This window comes from Jaculus jaculus, chromosome 7, assembly GCF_020740685.1.
Source record: "Jaculus jaculus isolate mJacJac1 chromosome 7, mJacJac1.mat.Y.cur, whole genome shotgun sequence".
In the NCBI taxonomy this organism is placed as follows: Eukaryota; Metazoa; Chordata; class Mammalia; order Rodentia; family Dipodidae; genus Jaculus; species Jaculus jaculus.
Window position 1 is genome coordinate 76566023 of NC_059108.1, and position 19847 is coordinate 76585869.

At 40.0% G+C, this 19847-nt stretch overlaps 1 pseudogene; it reads right to left on the reverse strand.

Annotated features, from left to right (window-relative positions):
• Window positions 1–800: 800 nt before the first annotated feature.
• LOC101614114 lies at window positions 801–1730 on the reverse strand (annotated as a pseudogene).
• Between the last annotated feature and the right edge of the window lie 18117 nt (window positions 1731–19847).

The following is a 19847-nucleotide window of genomic DNA, read 5'->3' on the forward strand; positions in this document are numbered from 1 at the left end:
AGTTGTTTTCTGTGGATTTTTTTTCCATTTTTCTTTAATTTTTTTCTTTTTACTTTTTATTTTTTAAAATAAATTCAGTGTTCACATTTCTATAAAGAATGAACGCAGTTTCAGGGAAAAGTGCTTTTCCGGGCATACCTCTAGTCTGATGCCCACCCTGATGCTTGGAGGTGCCTGGGAAAGCAGCGAGCCCTGGAAGAGAAGGCCTGCGCTTGGCTGGCGCCTCCAGGCCCCAGGCAGGTAAGCGTTCAAGAAAGCAGAGGGGAGACTAACTCACTGCTTTTTAAAAAATATTCATACACTTTGATGCGCGTCCGTTGAGACGATGAGAACAAGAGCTTGGAGACATCCCGTCCAGGCCGTGCGTGGGGGGCAGCGGTGACCTCGCACCTGCCTGTCGTGGGACATTAGGGTGCGGGGTAAGTTCTGGCTTTCAACGCGGGGCAAAGCCTCGCCCAGCTTCCTAGTTCAAGGTTGACTCTTTCCTCTAAAATCTGTGCTGAGTCTTTGACTGCATGCACGGGAAGCATGAACGTTAGACTTGTATGCAAAAAGGTACAAAAACAACTAGAATATAAAAGTTTTGGTAATATAAGGCCATCTGTTCAAGTCCACCTTGGAAACCTGTAACAGATATTTAAATACTACAGTGAAAAGGCATCTTATTATACTTTTAAAAACATCTGAATTCGCTAAGATTAAGTATGTAAAAAAAATCATTTCCCTTTGAGAGCACTTTGTCCTTTGAAGAAGGGGAGGTGGAGGGGAGGGCACCACCATGTAGCCACCACGGGTAGGCTTCAATGGTAGGCTTCAATGGAGGCCTTGCTGCGGTCGCCATAGTCACACAGGAGCTCCTCTCCCGCCGCGATGTCACGCCAGGCGATGAGGATGAGGTGAGGCACACCATCGATGTCATGCAGTTTAGTTTGGCAGTTCCCACATTTGCCATCTTTGATCAGTCTCCCTAGGCGATTTGTCTCTCGAGTGGCATCCACGCAGTGTGTTTTGCTCAGATACTAAAAATAGTACATGTAGCAGCCCGTGGAGGGGTCTTGTGCTTCTTGGCATCAGTGATCTCAATGAGGTCCCCTGGTATTCCACCACAAAGTTGCCCCTGCAGAACTGCTTAGTGGCAATCACGCCCTTGCCTTTGCCATCAATGAGGTCAATCTTCATGCCTTCTTCCTTCCTACTCTCCATCAGCTCGTCTATTCTTTTCCGTTCTTCAGACTGCAGCTCAGCTTTGCTCTTCCTGGAGCTCCTTCGGACCTGGTAGACATCTGTGAGTTTGCGATTCTGCTGCGTTTTTCTTTGAGCTTTTTTCAGGGGGGAGCTGCTTGCCCTTGAGGGGCTTTTTCAGGGCTTGCTTGGTGACAACTGCATTGGTAGAATCAAATGATGGGGGTGGACTTTTTGGAGGTTCTGCTGCTTCAGAGTTTTGGTTTGGAAAAGGTGCCAGGGGACCTCTCCTGGCATCTTTGATCTTCTGTTCCTCAGACTTCATGGTGTTTCTTATGGCGTTCCCAGCATTTCTTTTCTCGTTTCCTGTAGATCCCAGCTAATGGTTTAGCTTGGCATTTGACTTTGTGCTGTATAACTGAGTTCTCTTCCTGAAGGGGAATACGCATTCCAGGGCACTTGTTCGGGCTCATGGAGGACTAGATCTTTGATTGCCCAGCAAACACATTCTCCTGCAGCCTGGCCAGGCCCATGGCGGTGCGCCCCGCGCCCTAGCGGCCCGCCTTGTGGCTGCTGTTGCTGTTGCAGCTGCCGCCGCCACCAGCGCCGCCGGGGCGCCCCCTTCCCCCATGGCCTGCGAGCAGGGTCCAGGCTCCCGTGTGCGGCTGCCGCCCTGGGCCGCGGGGAGCTGGGGACACAGGGAGGGAGGGAGGGAGGCCCAGGCGGCAGTGCCCACCTTCCGGCTCTTAATTTTTTTTTTTTTTTATTAATTAGTTTTGCATTCAGCATATATAGTCAGTTTGGTACCATTATTAGGCTCATCCGTGCCTTATCCTCTCCCCTTGGCTCCTCCTTGCTGAGGTATATGGGTCATGCATTGTGGAGTTAGCCCTCAGTTATGGGTAGGATAAATATCTTTGCATATCATGACCCAACATGTGGCTCTGGCATACTTTCCCCGCCGTCTTCCGCAAAATTTCCCTGAGCCATATTGGGATCATTTTTGGTCTGCTTCAGTGATGAGGTGTTGGGGGCCTCTGGGTCTCTGGCTCTCTGATTTGGTAGGAGTTGATTTTTCTCTGGGTTGATGTCCTTCACCCTTGTGCTGGTATCCGGTTCACCAGGAAAACAGCACCCTTGCTTGTTTCACCAATCTTTTTAAGTTTCAGCCAGAGCCTTTTTGAGGTATGATGGGGTGGCTCTCTCCTTAGAATCACTCTTAAGGCCACCTGAAAGAAATCATTAAATAGTCTATGCAGACACCTTGAAGACAAGTAAGATTTAAAAATAAAATAAATACATAAATGAAAGGGGAGGCCTCCGTGGGGAGTTCTCTACAGCTGAAACACTAATCAAACCTCAGCACCCCAATTGGACCTCCTGCTTAGCAGAGAGTACCTTATGCCCTGCCCACATTCTATGCACCACCGCCCACAGTTCCTCACTGGAGATCTGACAAAGGCAGGGGTGGAGGGGGAGTCCACAGAGCAGGAGAAACCTATGGGCGATGCCCTGAGCGGACAGCCTGTGCCTTTGCTTTCTGCCAACTGCACAGCAGGACCCAGCACTTCTCTTTAAAAAAGAAAATCCACTCCAAAACAGCCCTAGGGAGTAAAGTAGATTTTACAGAAGATTGTGCAGAAACACAAAAAAGAGGATTTATGTCACAAACTACAAAGCTAACAGCCCAGCAAAGACTCTCTCACTGGTTCTTTATGTTTTCCCTCACATTTGCCTTGCACTGCCCCAGCTTTGCTTCTCTCAGAATTTTTCAGGAGACAATAATCCCAGCATCCCTTCTCTTAACTAGAGTGATTAGAGGACTACCAGGCCCTGCAGGCCCAATTCAGAGCAGACTTATCAAATCATTCATGTAATGAACTGATCTAACTGCCTAAGAGGAATCTACTGCTAAGAAAACTCAGTTTTGTGTGTCATTATCTTTGCATCCTGAAATGTGCAATAAGCAATACTTAGGCCAGATGCTAGAAGGTCCCTCAATGAAGGCATCACAAGGATGTTTTGTTTTCTTGTACTTGCCAATGTAGGAGTAAATATTCCAGCATTACTTGTTGAGTTTTATATTGTGAAGCTAGTTTTGACAAATGTCTACTTAATTGGATGGAAGGACGTCTGATTTTCATGGGTAATTTATATTCTTTCAGTTGCCAAGATTACCACACCTATGCAATCCAGATAGAAAAAGCATTAAAAAAAGAAAAAAAAAAAAAAAAAAAGAACAATTCCATCTAGCGGTTATGTAGTGAACCACTGAGTTTATTAGAGCTAATTATATAGGAGTATATGGGTAACAGGTTACTTGCAGGAGCATGACTGATTTAAAACCAGTTGCATCACTATAAAAACTACCATCCTAGGGCTGGGGAAATAGCTCAGTGGTTAAAAGCAGTTGTTGCAAAGCCTGATGGTCTGGGTTCCATTACCCAGACTCCACTTAAGGCCAGCTACACAAAATGGGGGATGCTTCTGGACTTTGTAGCAGCAGGAGGTGCTCCTTACAAACTTTGTCTTTCTTTCTCTAAGTCAAATAAAGTATTTTTAAAATATTTTATTTAGACAGAGAGAGAGAGAGAGAGAGAGAGAGAGAGAGAGAATAGACATGCCAAATGCATGCACCAACTTGTGTATCTGGTTTACATGAGTACTGGGGAATCAAATCTTTTCCTTTATGTTCACAGGTAAGCACTAAGACATCTCCCCAGTCCAAATATAGTTTTTTTTTTTTTTTTTTTTTTTTTGAGGTAGTGTCTCACTGTAGCCCAGGCTGACCTGGAATTCACTATGGAGTCTCAGGGTGGCCTCGAACCTAAGGCTATCCTCCTACCTCTGCCTCCCGAGTACTGGGATTAAAGGCATATGCCACCACACCCGGCTTCAAATACAGTATTTTTTAAAATTTATATTAGCATTTTCCATGATTATAAAAAATATCCAATGGAAATTCCATGCCTCCCCCCCCCAAACTTTCCCCTTTGAAATTCCATTCTCCATCATATTACTTCCACATCTCAATCACTGTACTTACATATATAAATATCAACCTAATAGGTACCCTCCTCCCTTCTTTTCTCTTCCCTTTATGTCTCCTTTTTAACTTACTGGCCTCTGCTACTAATTATTTTCTTTCTCACACAGAAGACCAATAAGCTGTAGCTAGGATCCACATATGAGAGAGAACATGTGGAGCTTGCCTTTCTGGGCCTGGATTACCTCACTTAGTATAATCCTTTCCAGGTCCATCCATTTTTCTGCAAATTTCATAATTTCATTTTTCTTTAGCGCTGAGTAGAACTCCATTGTATAAATGTGCCACATCTTCATTATCCACTCATCAGTTGAGGGAAATCTAGGCTGGTTCCATTTCCCAGCTATTAAAAATTGAGCAGCAATAAACATGGTTGAGCACATACTTCTAAGGAAATGTGACGATTCCTTTGGATATATGCCTAGGAGTGCTATAGCTGGGTCATATGGTAGATCAATCTTTAGCTGTTTTAGGAACCTCCACATTGATTTGCACAATGGCTGGACAAGATTGCATTCCCACCACCAGTGTAGAAGGGTTCCTCTTTTTCCACATCCCTGCCAACATTTATGATCATTTGTTTTCATGATGGTGGCTAATCTGACAAGAGTGAGATAGAATCTCAATGTAGTTTTAATCTGCATTTCCCTGATGACTAGCGATGTAGAACATTTTTTAGATGCTTATATGCCATTCGTATTTCTTCATTTGACAATGCTCTATTTAGCTCCATAGCCCATTTATTGATTGGCTTGTTTGATTCCATATTATTTAACTTTTTGAGTTCTTTGTATATCCTAGATATTAATCCTCTATCAGATATATAGCTGGCGAAGATTTTTTTTCCCATTCTGTAGGTTGCCTCTATGCTTTATTCACTGTGTCCTTTGCAGTGCAAAAATCATTGTAATTTCATGAGGTCTCAGTGATTAATCTGTGGTTTTATTGCCTGAGCAATTAGGGTTGTATTCAGAAAGTCTTTGCCAAGACCAATATGTTGAAGAGTTTCCCCTATAGTTAACTCTAGCAGTTTGAGGTTTGATGTTAAGGTCTTTAATCCATTTGGACTTAATTCTTGGGCATGGCCAGAGAGAAGAATCTATTTCAATCTTTCTACAGATATATTTCCAGTTTTACCAACACCATTTGCTGAAGAGGCTGTCTTTTCTCCAATGAGTATTTTTGGCATTTTTATCAAATATCAGGTGGCTATAGCTACGTGGGCTTACATCTGGGTCCTCTATTCTGTTCCACTGATCTACATGTCTGCTTTTGTGCAAGTACCATGCTGTTTTTGTTACTATGGCTCTGTAGTATAGGTAAAAATCAGGTATGGTGATACCACTAGCCTTATCTTTGTTGCTAAGAATTATTTTATTTATAGATTTGCATATATTGAAACATCCCGGGATCTCTGGGATAAAGCCTACTTGTTCAGGGTGAATGATCTTTTTGATATACTCTTGTACTCTGTTTGCCAATAGTTTATTGAGAATTTTTGCATCTATGATCATGAGGGAGATTGGTCTGTAATTTTCTTTTTTTGCTCTATCTTTGCCTGGTTTCGGTATCAGGGTGATGCTAGCCTCATAGAAGGAGTTTGGTAGAATTCCTTCTTTTTCTATTTCCTGGAAAAGCTTAAGAAGCGATGGTGTTAGCTCTTCCTTAAAGGTCTGGTAAAATTCAGCAGTGAATCCATATGAGCCTGGGCTTTTTTTAGTTGGGAGATTATGGATAACTTTTTAGATCTACATGTTTGTTATAGATCTATTTAAGTGATTAATCTCATTTTGATTTAATTTAGGTAGGTCATATAAATCAAGGAAATCATCCATTTCTTTCAGATTTTCATACTTTGTGGAGTATATGCTTTTATAGTATGTCCCTATGATTTTTTGAATTTCTCTGGAATCTGTTGTGATGTTATCTTGTTCATCTCTGATTTTCTTAATTTGTGTCTCTTCTCTCTTTCTTTTGGTCAGATTGCTAATGGTTTATCAATCTTGTTTATCCTTTCAAAGAACCAACTCTTTGTTTCATTAATTCTTTGGTTTTTTTTTTTTTTTGTTTGTTTGTTTCTATTTCATTAATTTCTGCCCTAATCTTTATTATTTCTTCCTGTCTACTGATTTTTGGTTTGCCTTGTTCTTCTTTTTCCAAGGCTTTAAGGTGAAGTATTAGGTCGTTTACCTGTGAACTTTCTAATTTCTTAATAAAGGCAATTAAGGCTATAAATTTACCTCTTAGAACTGCCTTCATGTGTCCCAGAGATTTTGATATGTTGTGTTCTCATTATAATTTGACTCTATGAATTTTTTGATTTCCTTCTTGGTTTCTTCATTGACCCATTCATCATTTAGTAGTATATTGTTTAGTTTCCATAATTTTGTGTATGCTGTATAGCCTTTCTTGCTACTGATTTTTAGTTTAATTCCATTGTGGTCAGATAGAATGCAAGGAGTTATTTCAATTTTCCTGAAGTTGTTAAGATTTGCTTTGTGTCCTAATATATGGTCTATTTTAGAGAATGTTCCATGTGCTGTGAAAAGAATGTATATTCTGCAGCCTTTGGATGAAATGTCCTGTATATATCTGTTAGGTCCATTCCTTCTATGACCTCATTTAGTCCAGATGCCTCTCTGTTTACTTTTTCCCGGGATGACCTGTCAATTGATGAGAGTGGGGTGTTAAAGTCACCCACCACCACTGTGTTTGGTGTTATCTGTGACCTTAGTTCTAATAGTGTTTGTTTGATGAATTTGGGAGCCCCCATGTTAGGTGCATATATGTTTAGGATTGTAATGTCCTCCTGTTGGAGTGTGCCCTTAATCAATATAATGTGACCTTCCTTATCTTTCTTGACTAACGTTGGACTGAAGTCTACCTTGTCAGATATTAGGATAGCAACCCCTGCTTGTTTTCTAGGCCCATTTGCTTGAAACACCATCTTCTAACCTTTCACCCTAAGATAATGTCTATCCTTTGTAGAAAGGTGAGTTTCTTGGAGACAACAAATTGTAGGATCCTGCTTTTTCACCCAGTCTGCAAACCTATGTCTTTTCGTTGGAGCATTGAGGCAGTTGATATTAAGAGATATTATTGAAAGGTGTGTATTTATATTTGCCATTTTATTTATTTATTTATTTATTTATTTATTTATTTATTTGGTTCCTGTTCTACCTGTGCTCTTTTAACAACTTTATGAGTATTGCTTGTTTTTTTTTCTGGGTTCCTTATATATGTGCTTTTCCTTTTCTTCATCATGGAGGATTCTATCAAGTATTTTCTGTAGAGCTGGCTTTGTCTTCAAATACTCCTTTAACCTGCTTTTGTCATGGAATGTCCTTATTTCTCCGTCTATTTGAATGGATAACTTTGCAGGATTAAGTAACCTTGGTTGACAGTTGTTATCTTTCAGAACTTGGAATATATCACTCCAAGCCCTTCTGGCTTTAAACGTTTGTGTTGAATAATCTGCTGTAATCCTGATGGGCTTACTTTTGTAGGTAACTTGATTTTTCTCTCTAACTGCTTTCAATATTTTTCTTTGGTGTGTGTGTTTGGAAGTTTGATTATAATATGGCAAGGAGAGATTCTTTCCAGGTTTTGTCTGGCTGGGGTTCTAAAGGCTTCCTGTATATGTATTGGCACCTTTTCCCAATTTGGGGAGAATTTTCTTCTATGATTTTTTTGAAGACGCCTACTATGCCTTTCAGTGGAATTCTTCTCCTTCTACTATGCCCTGAATTCTAATATTTGACCTTTTTATAGTGTTTCGAACATCTTGAAATTCCCACTCATACTTTTCTATAAGTTTGTCTTTCTCTTTGTTGAACTGTATTAGATCTGCCACCTGGTCTTGTAGTTTAGATATTCTGTCCTCTCCTTCATCCATTCTACTGGTAAGGTTTTCTACAGAGTTTTTTATTTCATTAACTGTGGTCTTCATTGCTAGTAATTCTGACTGTTTTTTCTTTACTAGTTCTATTTCCTTATTTATGTCTTGTATTGCCTTCTTTATTTCATGAAATTGGTGTCCTGCATCTTCTTTGATTCATTTGATTTCCTCTTTAAGTTCCTCTTTGACTCCTTTGATTTTTTCTCTGACTTCTTTGAACATATTTACAATCATTCTTTTGAAATCTTTCTCAGGCATTTCCTCTAACTCGTTCTCATTAGAGGTCATTTCTGATGCATTAATACTTTTAGGTGGATTTATATCGTCTTGCTTTTTAGTGATTCTTGTGTTATAATGTATATATTTTTGCATCTTGGATTAAGTTAATGCTTGTATTTTCTAGCTAGCTGGGTATTCTTAGCTGTATCAATTGATTTGATGCTATATATTTTCAGGGTGGGAGCTTAAGGTGTTAGATGTGGTTCTTAAGACTTGAGAGTATCTGCAAAGGTGATCCTAGGGGTTGAGTTTCCCTGCTATGGGGGTATTCAAGTAGGCTGAGTGGAATAAAGTACAGGTAGATTCTGAAAGTTAACTAAACACTGTACATATCCAATCAAAAAACATCCCCAAGTATGTATGCCAGAATAGTTATTATAACAACCAGATCCTCTATCAACATAGAGGTTAAGATTTCTGGTCTGTTGAGGGATCCAAGTCAGCTTATGACCAAGTGAGACCCTTCCCTGATGCAAACCCAGTTACGTTGGATGAGTTTGGTCTCAGTAAAGTTTCTGCCTGGATCGTCAGGCTGCTGTTGTGATTTCTGGAGCTGGACCCTGGCTTTTCCTGCAGGGCAAGCCAAGCCTGGCAACTGTGGTCCTGCAGATCAGCACCTCCGTTGCTAGAACTGCTGCTGCTAAAGCTGCCTCTGCTGGGTCTGTCAGCAGCTGAAGCTTCTGCTGCTGGTTCATCTGTTGTTGCCGCTCCTGGGTCTGCTGCTGCTGGGGCCACTGTTATCAGTGCCAGAGCCGATGATGTTGCTGCTGAACTCTGCTCCAGCTTGGGTCCCGCTGTCGGGTCAGGTTGGGGTGGTCAGGTCCAGGGATCGCTGCTCTGTTCGCCGGAGCTGGGCTCAGGCGTTGTGTGAGGGGAGGGGGCCACAGCTGCTCCGGTTCTCTCGCTGTTCAACGTGTTCTTCTATTTCGCGTCTGCTCCTCCGCTGCTCACTGCCACTCTCCCTTCACATTTCCTGAGCTACAGAGTGCGCTGTGTGAGGGGAAGCTCCCGCACCTGGCTTTTTCCTGAGGCTGGAGCCAAGCCTGGCAGCTTTCTGGTGTGCCGCCACCACGGCGTTTGGCCGAGCAGCCGGAGCCGCTTTTGCTGGCCTGTGCGGGCTATGGATGCTCTGGATCTCTCCTACTTCTCCACTACTGCTTCAATATCCTATACACCTCACTTTTTAGTAAAAGTGTGTATTTTGCTGAGTTTTTTTGGTCTAATCCCTCCCCCCCCCCAGGCTGCTTTGGCGTGGTACCTACGCCACCATCTTAACCAGAAGTCCTGCCTAAGTATTATTTTAGATATTGGAGGTTTTCTGTGATTCCAAATGAATTTTTGGATTGTTTTTTCTATTTCCATGAAGAATGCTTTTGGAATTTTGATAAGGATTGCATTAAATGTGTAGATTGCCATTTTCACAATATTGATTCTTCTAATCCAGGAACAAGGGGTGTTTCTCCACTTTCTAGTGTCTTCTGCAATTTCTCGCTTGAGTGTTTTAAAGTTCTCATTGTAGAGATTCTTTACTTCCTTGGTTAGGTTTATTCCAAGGTACTTCTTTTTTTTTTTTTTGATGCAATCACGAATGGGAGTGATTCTCTGAAAATATCCTCTCTGTGTTTGTTGTTAGCATATATGAAGGCTCCTGATTTCTGTGTATTTATTTTGTATGCTGCTACATGGCTGTAGGTTTTGATCAGCTCTAAAAGTTTGCTAGTAGAGTCTTTAGGGTCCTTTATGTATAGAATCATGTCATCTGCAAATAATGATAACTTGATCTCTTCCTTAACAATTTGTATCCCTTTTATGTGTTTCTCTTGCCTTATTGCTATGGCTAAGACTCCCAAAACTATGTTAAATAAAAGTCGGGACAGTGGACACCTTTCTCTTGCTCCTGATTTTAGTGGAAAAGCTTCCAGTTTTTTCCCATTTAGTAATATGTTGGCTGTAGGCTTGTCATAAATAGCTTTTATTATATTGAGATATGTTCCTTCTATTCCCAGTCTCTGTAGGACTTTTATCATGAAGGGATGTTGGATTTTGTCAAATGCTTTCGCTGTGTCCAATGAGTTGATCATATGATTTTTGTCCTTCAACCCGTTTATATAATGTATTACATTTATAGATTTGCATATGTTGAACCATCCCTGCATTTCTGGGATAAAGCCTACTTGGTCAGGGTGAAAGATCTTTTTGATATATTCTTGTATTCTCTTGGCCAATATTTTGTTGAGAATTTTTGCATCTATGTTCATGAGGGAGATTGGTCTGTAATTTTCTTTTTTTGTTCTATCTTTGCCTGGTTTTGGTATCAGGGTGATGCTGTCCTCATAGAAGGAGTTTAGTAGGATTCCTTATTTTTCTCTTTCCTGGAAAAGCTTAAGAAGCAATGGTGTTAGCTCTTCCTTGTAGGTCTGTTAAAATTCAGCACTGAATCCATCTGGCCCTGGTCTTATTTTAGTTGGGAGATTATTGAAAACTGTTCAGATCTCCACATTTGTTATAGGTCTATTTAGGTGATTAATCTCATTTTGGTTTAATTTATGTAGGTCATATAAATCAAGGAAATCATTCATTTCTTTCAGATTTTCATACTTTGTGGAGTATATAGTTTATAGTATATCCCTATGATTTTTTGAATTTCTCTGGAATCTGTTGTGATGTTACCTTGTTCATCTCTGATTTTCTTAATTTGTGTCTCTACTCTCTTTCTTTTGATCAGATTTGCTAAGGGTTTATCAATCTTGTTTATCCTTTCAAAGAACCAACTCTTTGTTTCATTAATTCTTTGGATTTTTTGTTTGTTTGTTTGTTTATATTTCATTCATTTCTGCCGTAATCTTTATAATTTCTTCCCATCTACTGATTTTTGGTTTGCCTTGTGCTTCTTTTTCCAAGGTGAAGCATTAGATTGTTTAATTGCGACCTTTCTAATTTCTTAATATAGGCACTTAAGGCTGTATATTTACCTCATAGAACTGCCTTTATTGTGTCCCAGAAATTTTGATAGGTTGTGTTCTCATTATTGCTTGACTCTATACATTTTTTGATTTCCTTCTTGATTTCTTACTTGACCCATTCATCATTTAGTAGTGTATTGTTTAGTTTCCATGATTTTGTCTGTGCTCTATAGCCTTTCTTACTACTGATTTGTAGTTTAATTCCATTGTGATCTGATAGAATGAAAGGAATTATTTCAATTATCCTGAATTTGTTAAGATTTGCTTTGTGTCCTAATATATGGTCTATTTTAGAGACTGTTCCATGTGCTGCTAAAAAGAATGTAATTCTCCAGCCTTTGGATGAAATGTCCTGTATATATCTGTTAGGTCCAAATTTTCTATGACCTCATTTAGTCCAGATGCCTCTCTGTTTATTTTTTCCTGGGATGTCCTGTCAATTGATAAGAATGGGGTGTTAAGTCCCCCACTACCACTCTGTTTGGTGTTATGTGTGACCTTAGTTCTAATAGTATTTGTTTGATGAATTTGGGAGCCCCCATGTTAGATGCATATATGTTTAGGCTTGTAATGTCCTCCTGTTGGAGTGTGCCCTTAATCAATATAAAATGAACTTCCTTATCTTTCTTGACTAACATTGGACTGAAGTCTACCTTGTCAGATATTAGGATAGCAACCCCTGCTTGCTTTCTAGGCCTATTTGCTTGAAACACCATCTTTCAACCTTTCACCCGAAGGTAATGTATATCCTATGTAGAAGGGTGAGTGTCTTGGAGACAACAAATTGTAGGATCCTTCTTTTTAACCCAGTCTGCAAACCTATGTCTTTTCAATGGGGCATTGGGGCATTGAGGCAGTTGATATTAAGAGATATTGAAAGGTGTGTATTTATGTTTGCCTTTTTGTGTGTGTGTGTGTGTGTGTGGATCCGGTTCTACCTGTGGTCTCTTGTGTTAACTAGTATTTGAGTATTGCTTGTTTTTTCTAGGTTCCTTATGTGTGTGCTTTTCTTTTTCTTTAGCATGGAGGATTCTATCAAGTATTTTCTGTAGAATTTTGTCTTCAAATATTCCTTATCCTGCTTTTTTCATGGAATGCCCTTATTTCTCCATCTATTTGAATGGATAGCTTTGCAGGATAAAGTAACCTTGGCTTACTGCATTTATCTTTCAGGACTTGGAATATATTACTCCAAGCCCTTCTGGCTTTAAACGTTTGTGTTGCATAATCTGCTCTAATCCTGATGGGCTTGCTTTTGTGGGTAATTTGATTTTTCTCTCTAACTGCTTTCAATATTTTTCTTTGGTGTGTGTGTTTGGAAGTTTGATTATAATATGGCAAGGAGAGGTTCTTTCCAGGTTTTGTCTGGTTGGGGTTCTAAAGGCTTCCTGTATCTGCATTGGCGCCTCTTTCCCAATTTGCGGGGAATTTTCTTCTGTGATTTTGTTGAAGACGCCTACTATGCCTTTCAGTGGAATTCTTCTCCTTCTACTATGCCCTGAATTCTTATATTTGATCTTTTCATAGTGTCCCGAATATCTTGAAATTCCCACTCATACTTTTCTATAAGTTTGTCTTTCTCTTTGTTGGACTGTTTTAGATCTGCCACCTGGTCTTCCTGCTTAGATATTCTGTCCTCTCCTTCATCCATCCTACTGGTGAGATTTTCTACAGAGTTTTTTATTTCATTAACTGTGTTCTTCATTGCTAGTAATTCTGACTGTTTTTTCTTTATTATTTCTATTTCCTTATTTATGTCTTGTATTGCCTTCTTTATTTCATGAAATTGGTGTCCTGCGTCTTCTTTGATTCCTCTGATTTCCTCTTTGAGTTCCTCTTTGACTCCTTTGATTTGTTCTCTGACTTCTTTGAACATATTTACAATCATTCTTTTGAAATCTTTCTCAGGCATTTCCTCTAACTTGTTCTCACTAGAGGTCATTTCTGATGCATTAATACTTTTAGGTGGATTTATATCACCTTGCCTTTTAGTGTTTCTTGCGTTACAATGTATATATTTTTGCATCTTGGATTAAGTTAATGCTTGTATTTTCTAGCTAGCTGGGTATTCTTAGCTGTATCAATTGATTTGATGTTATATATTTTTAGGGTAGGAGCTTAAGGTGTTAGTTGTGGCTCTTAAGACTCTCAGAGTATCTACAAAGGTGTTCCTAGGGGTTGAGTTTCCCTGTTATGGGTGTATCCAAGTAGGCTGTGTAGAATAAAATACAGGTAGATTCTAAAATTTAACTATATACCGTACATATCCAATCAAAAAACAGCCCCAAGTATGTATGCAAGAGTAGTTATTATAACAACCAGATCCTCTATCAACAAAGAGGTTAAGATTTCTGGTCTGTTGAGGGATCCAAGTCAGCTTGTGACCAAGTGAGACCCTTCCCTGGTGCAAACCCAGTTACCTTGGGTGACTTTGGTCTCAGTCAAGTTGCTGCCTGGGTCATCAGGTTGCTGTTCTGATTTTTGGAGCTGGGCACTGGCTCTTCCTGCAGGGCAAACTGAGCCTGGCACTGTGTTCCTGCAGATCAGCACACTCACTGCTGGAACTGCTGCTGCTAAAGCTGCCTCTGCTGGATTTGTCGCCACTCCTGCTGCCTCTGCTCTTGCTGGGTCTACCGCTGTTGCTGCTTCTGCTGCTGCTGCTGTAGCTGCCACTCCTAGAGCCACACTGCTGCAGTTGCTGCTGCTGCGTCTACTGCTGCTGCTGCCACTGAAGCTGCTGCTGCTACTGGGTCTGCTGCTGGTGGGGTCGCTGTTACTGGTGCCAGATCTGCTGTTGTTGCTGTCGGAATCTGCTCCTGCCTGGGTCCCCCTGTCTGCTCAAGTTGTCGTAGCTGGTCCCAGGACCACTGCTCTGTTCGCTAGAGCTGGGCTCTGGTGGTACGTTAGGGAGGAAGCCGCAGCTGCTCTAGTTCTCTCGCTATTCCACCTGTTCTTCTACCTCGTGGTATGCTCCTCCATTGCTCACTGACACTCTCCCTTCATGTTTCTTGAGTTGCAGAGAGCTCCAGTGTGAATGGAAGCTCCCTGCACCTGGCTTTTCCTGAGGCAGGAACCGAGCCTGGTGGCTTTTTAAATACAGTTTTTGTAAAAGTACCATCCTAGCTAGGCAGCAATTGGAAGGCAGTGGTAGGAGTATCACTGTGTATTTGAGGCCACCCTGAGACTACACAGTGAATTCCAGGTCAGCCTGGACAAGGGTGAAACATTGCCTTGAAAAACCAAAACCAGAAAGACAAACAAACAAAAAACATCCTGTACAAGTTGCGAGGCGCTCCACAGAAGAACCTCCCCTCCCCACCATTTGAGGACTGCCTTTATATCCTCAGGAAAGGGACCCTATGTCTTGTAAGTTCTTGATCCCCATTCCTACCTTCACTGGGAATATTCTGATCCAGACCAAACAGCTGCACAGCCCACATTTATGCTTCTTGGCCTGTTTGTGCACATGAATCTCCTGATGACCTGGTCAAAATTCACATTCTCTGTCTTGGTACTTGTGAGTGCGTGAGTGTGTGTGTGTTTGTGGGAAGAGCATTGGACAATCTCAAGTACCATTCTCAAGAATTCTGTACACCTGTCTTTGAGGCAGGGTCTCTTCACTTGAAATTCACCTGGAATTACAGGCTGGAAGAAAAGTACATTCAAAAGAGTATATATCTCATGGATAAGTTCCTTTTTTTCTTACATATGCATATAAATCTGAAACTATTGAAAAATATACACATTAAAGTTTGCACAGCTAAAAGAAAGCCTAGGAAAGTGTTGTTGGACTTTCCAGAAACTACCTATTGTTGTAAAAAAAAAGAAAGGTAGCAGGGATAGTGTGGTCACTTTGGCTAGGTGGTGATGGTAGTAGAAGTGATGATTATGGTAGTAGAGATATGTTCAACTTGGGCAGGTGGTTCCAGTAGTAGAAGTGTGTACAACCTGGGTAGGTGGTGGTGGGAGTAGAGGTGTTTTCAGCTTGGGCAGATGGTGCTGGTAGTAGAGATGTGTATAACTTAATGGTTGGAGAACTAGTCAGGAAGTGCAATTTCCAAGGTGTAATGATAACCAGGGTGTCAGGAGTAGGAGAAAGGCATGTCAAGGTAATTTTCAGGTTGTTTCCTTGAACAATGGAGAATACTCTGCTATTAATGTAGACTAGAGCTAGATGTGTGATGGGTAGGAAATATTTCTCGTGAGTAATTGATTTAAAACATTTGAAAGACATTTTTGTGTAGAATAATTTAAACAAGTATTTCCCACTGGAATTCAAAGATCTTTAAACATTTTGCCTTTAAAAGTGTCTCAGTTTCATATGCCATGTGAATGCCAAGTAAATTATCACACGAGAGCTTTAAGAAATCACCTGGGCTGGAGAGATGGCCTAGCGGTTAAGCACTTGCCTGTGAAGCCCAAGGACCATGGTTTGAGGCTTGATTCCCCAGCACCCACGTAAGCCAGATGCACAAGGGGGCACATGCCTCTGGAGTTCATTTGCATTGGCTGGAGGCCCTGGCGTACCCATTCTCTCTCTCTCTCTGCCTCTTTCTCTGTCACTCTCAAATAAGTAAAATAAACAAAAAAAAATTAAAAGAAAATAAATCACCTGGTAGCCTATACATTTGTGCTTTTGTTGTCTTCTTTTGAAATAAACTGAAGGCTGACCTTGAACTTGCTTTATAGCTGAAGATGACCTTGTACTACTGATCTTCCTGTATCTACCTCCCACATAATGATATTACAGACATGCATTGCCATGCTTAATTTACATATTGATGGGGATCAAACCTAAGGCTCTTGTCTCATTCATGCTAATTGTGATAGTTTATATTGATTATCAATATAACAGGGCATAGATTTACCCATGACAGATGATCTAGGCTAAGTGAGCTTTTGGCCATGTCTATGATGGATATCTTGATTAGATTAAATAATGATTACCTACCTTAACTACGAGTGGCACCATAGCTTCCCCACAATGGTAGACTATAACCTGGAACTGTAAGCTGAAATAAAATCTTTTTCCCTTAAAGTGATTTTTTCTGGTATTTATGTCCCTGAAACTAGATGATAACTAATAGAGTAGGCAAGCACTCTACCAACTGAGTTATATCCCAACCCTTATTTTATGTAGTTTTATGTGTCAGTTAAAAAAAAAAAAAAGCTTTGGTGGCACTGAGGTGCTCAGTGGTTGAAGATGATTGCTTGCAAAGCCCATTGGCCTGGGTTTTAACTCCCCAGTATTCACATATCTCCAGATGCACAAACTAACACTTGTGTCTGACTTATTTGCAATCTTGGTATGCCCATTCTCATTCTTCCCTCTCCCTTGCTCCCTCCCTCCCCTATCACCTTCTCAGAAAAGAGGAACCAGAGCAAGGTAAACCAAAAACAGGAAAGTAGTGAGAAAGTTTAGAAGGAAAACAAAACAAAACAAAACAAAACACTCATCATGCCTAAAGCTCCTCTGATGTAAATAATTTGACCATACATATGTATCTTAAAATTAGTTACATCTTGGCAAAGGAAAATTTGGTAGAATACTTAATGGTAATTAGTGCAGAAGTACAGACCAAGGAAGCAAATGGAAATTTGGGATAAAGACATATTTTAAATATATTTGATTATAAACCCAGAGAAAAGCAGAAGGTATAGATGCAGATTGGATAGAGGTTATTTTTATTACTTATAAGTTTGCATAATGAAGCATGTATGAGTGAGAAATGCCCCTCAGGATGTAAAAGGGCAGCCCAGCTGTGATCATAGCAAGGGACAGGTTAAGCACAAGAAAGGAGAGCAGAAACAGTCTATTGGGCATGGCTTGAATGAATTTTGGATGCTTCCCATCCTCATTCAGGGTTCAGTTTTGCATTTTCTTCTAAATAAGAGAGGGAGTGGATGGTTGAAGAGTATAGGGGAGTTTGAAATGATTGTTTTGAAGAATGGGAAAAGCACCTGCCTATATAAGACTATGGGTTGCCAAAATGTTTTGGGAATGTGGGTGATGTTGGACCACAAATTTACAGTGGCAGCTGTATTCAAGTACACAGGTGCAAGAGAAGGCAATAATTAGACTCACCCAGCTCTGGGTTTGTGCCAGACAGGTGTGTTGAAAGGACAAAGGGACAGCCTACTTTACAATATTAGAAGATGATGGTTAAAAAGATGAAATAGTTAGGATCTTTTCGCTATGACTGGGGAAAAGGTGACAAGATAATTATGCATACATTTGGTTGATGTTTAAGTTGTCAGATTTTTTATACTTGATATGTGCGGCTTGTAATTGAAACAAGTCAATGAATCAACTTCTAGTAATTTGAAAAATTTTAGGTAGCCCAAAGCAGTAGGTAATTTATAGCAAATATTATTATTACAGATTATCACAGTGGATTTGTTAATGATATAACCTGCTGCCACCTGCAGCAAAGATTTGACCACTGCCATGGAGCACATATGGAACTTTAACAAGACTGTCATTCCTGCTGTGTCATCTTGTCCTGGCTACCGACTTCTTGCATATCTCACCATCTTTTGTCAGTCCCTCCTAATAGTTCTCACAACTTAAATGAAAACAGTAATTTGAATTATGCAGCTTGTCCTCTGTTCCCTATATTCTCCAACAAGCATTCCTCGGCCAGGAAAGTAGCTTTTTTTCCCCAGTGAGTCATCCTCCACCCTTCTCAAGGATAGGTTGCTATGCCCTGTGTTGAGATGTTTTATTTCCGCTTTGTTGGGTTGAATATGCCAGCTAATATTCACCACCTCAATAAGCACAAGGACTCTGATTTCCCCAAAGGCATTGAGAAATCAATCGTTCAATAAATCTCTAATTATGTCATTCTGTGTGCTACAAAAATATATTTTTACTCTGATCACAAAAGAATTCTGGGCTGGAGAGATGGCTTAGCAGTTAAGTGCTTGCCTGTGAAGCCTAAAGACCCCAGTTCCAGGCTTGATTCCCCAGGACCCACGTTAGCCAGATGCACAAGGGGGCGCACGCATCGGGAGTTCATTTGCAGTGGCTGGAAGCCCTGGCGCTCTCATTCTCTCTCTATCTGTCTCTTTCTCTCCCTTTCTCTCTGTCATTCTCAAATAAATAAATAAAAATGAACAAAAAGTATTTAAAAAGTAAAAGAAAATAATTCCAAGACAACTTTAAAAATATCTAGATTCCTAAATTCTTCCATGTTGATTCGTACTTAATAGTTTTATTTCATTTGTTTGACTACTATATATTTAAGATTTTCTTTGGATTTTTCTCTCATTAAAATTTTACTTCAATACAGTTTGTGTCATTAATTCTTTGAAGAGTTATGAAAATGATATTTTTCAAAAGTACAGTAGAACAAGATTTTAATTTTGTATAGTTGCATCCATTTATTTTTAGAAAGCAAACAACAATCACCTGTATCTTCAATAACAGACAGCTATAATTAGGACCTCAATCAATATCCTCCCAGGAACACTGTGTACATATTGACAAATGGATGACTTCAAGCTGTAGTTTAATTTCCAGTATTTTTGAGCAAGAGATCTTGAAAATCACTTTGCATTCACACATTTGCTTCTAAAGAAATTGAATAGTGAATCATTTTCATTGGAACTTTAGTTTCTTGGAAACCTATAAAACAATACAGTTTTCCAACATATCTATATGTCAGTAAAAGTCACATATAGTTGTTGGTCACAAGATATTTATTGGGCAGGAAATAAAAAGCATTAGGGGAGTGTCCAATGATTTTTCAGAACAAACGTCCACATCTGTTAAGAATCAGGGACAGGGTGGGAGAGATGGCTTAGTGAATAAGGCATTTACATGCAAAGTCAAAGGACATTGATTCGATTCCCCAGGAACCATGTAAGCCAGATGTACAAGGTGGTGCATGGGTCTGGAGTTCATTTGCAGAGACTGGAGGCCCTGGAGTGTTCATTTTCATTCTGTCTCTCTCTCTTCCCCCACTCTCCCTCTTTCCCTGTCTTGCTCTCTCAAATGAATAAATAATTTTTGAAAAAAAAAAAAGAATAATCATCAGATACAGGGCTGAAGAAACCGCTTAGTGGTTAAAGTGCTTGCTTGTGAAGCCTAAGGACCCAGGTTCAATTCCCCAGTACCCATATAAGCCAGATGCACAAGGTTACACCTGCATCTGGAGTTTGTTTCCTTTGGCCAGAGGCCCTGGCATGCCCATTCTCTCTCTCCTTCTCTCTCTCTTTCTCCATCGGTTTCTTTCACTCTCTCAAATAAATAAATCTAAAATAAATAAATCAGGGACATAATACTAAAATGTTAGTGCATTTTTTGAACACATTTTTGACATGCTAAAATTTTATGATGACAATGAAAATAATTTTTTTCTCTTATTTGTCAGAAATATTTTGTCATATAGAACACTGTTTTCAAGATTGTCTAATATTATACTTAATACAATGACCTATATAACTATCTTTTATCAAATATTTATATTTTCCTGAT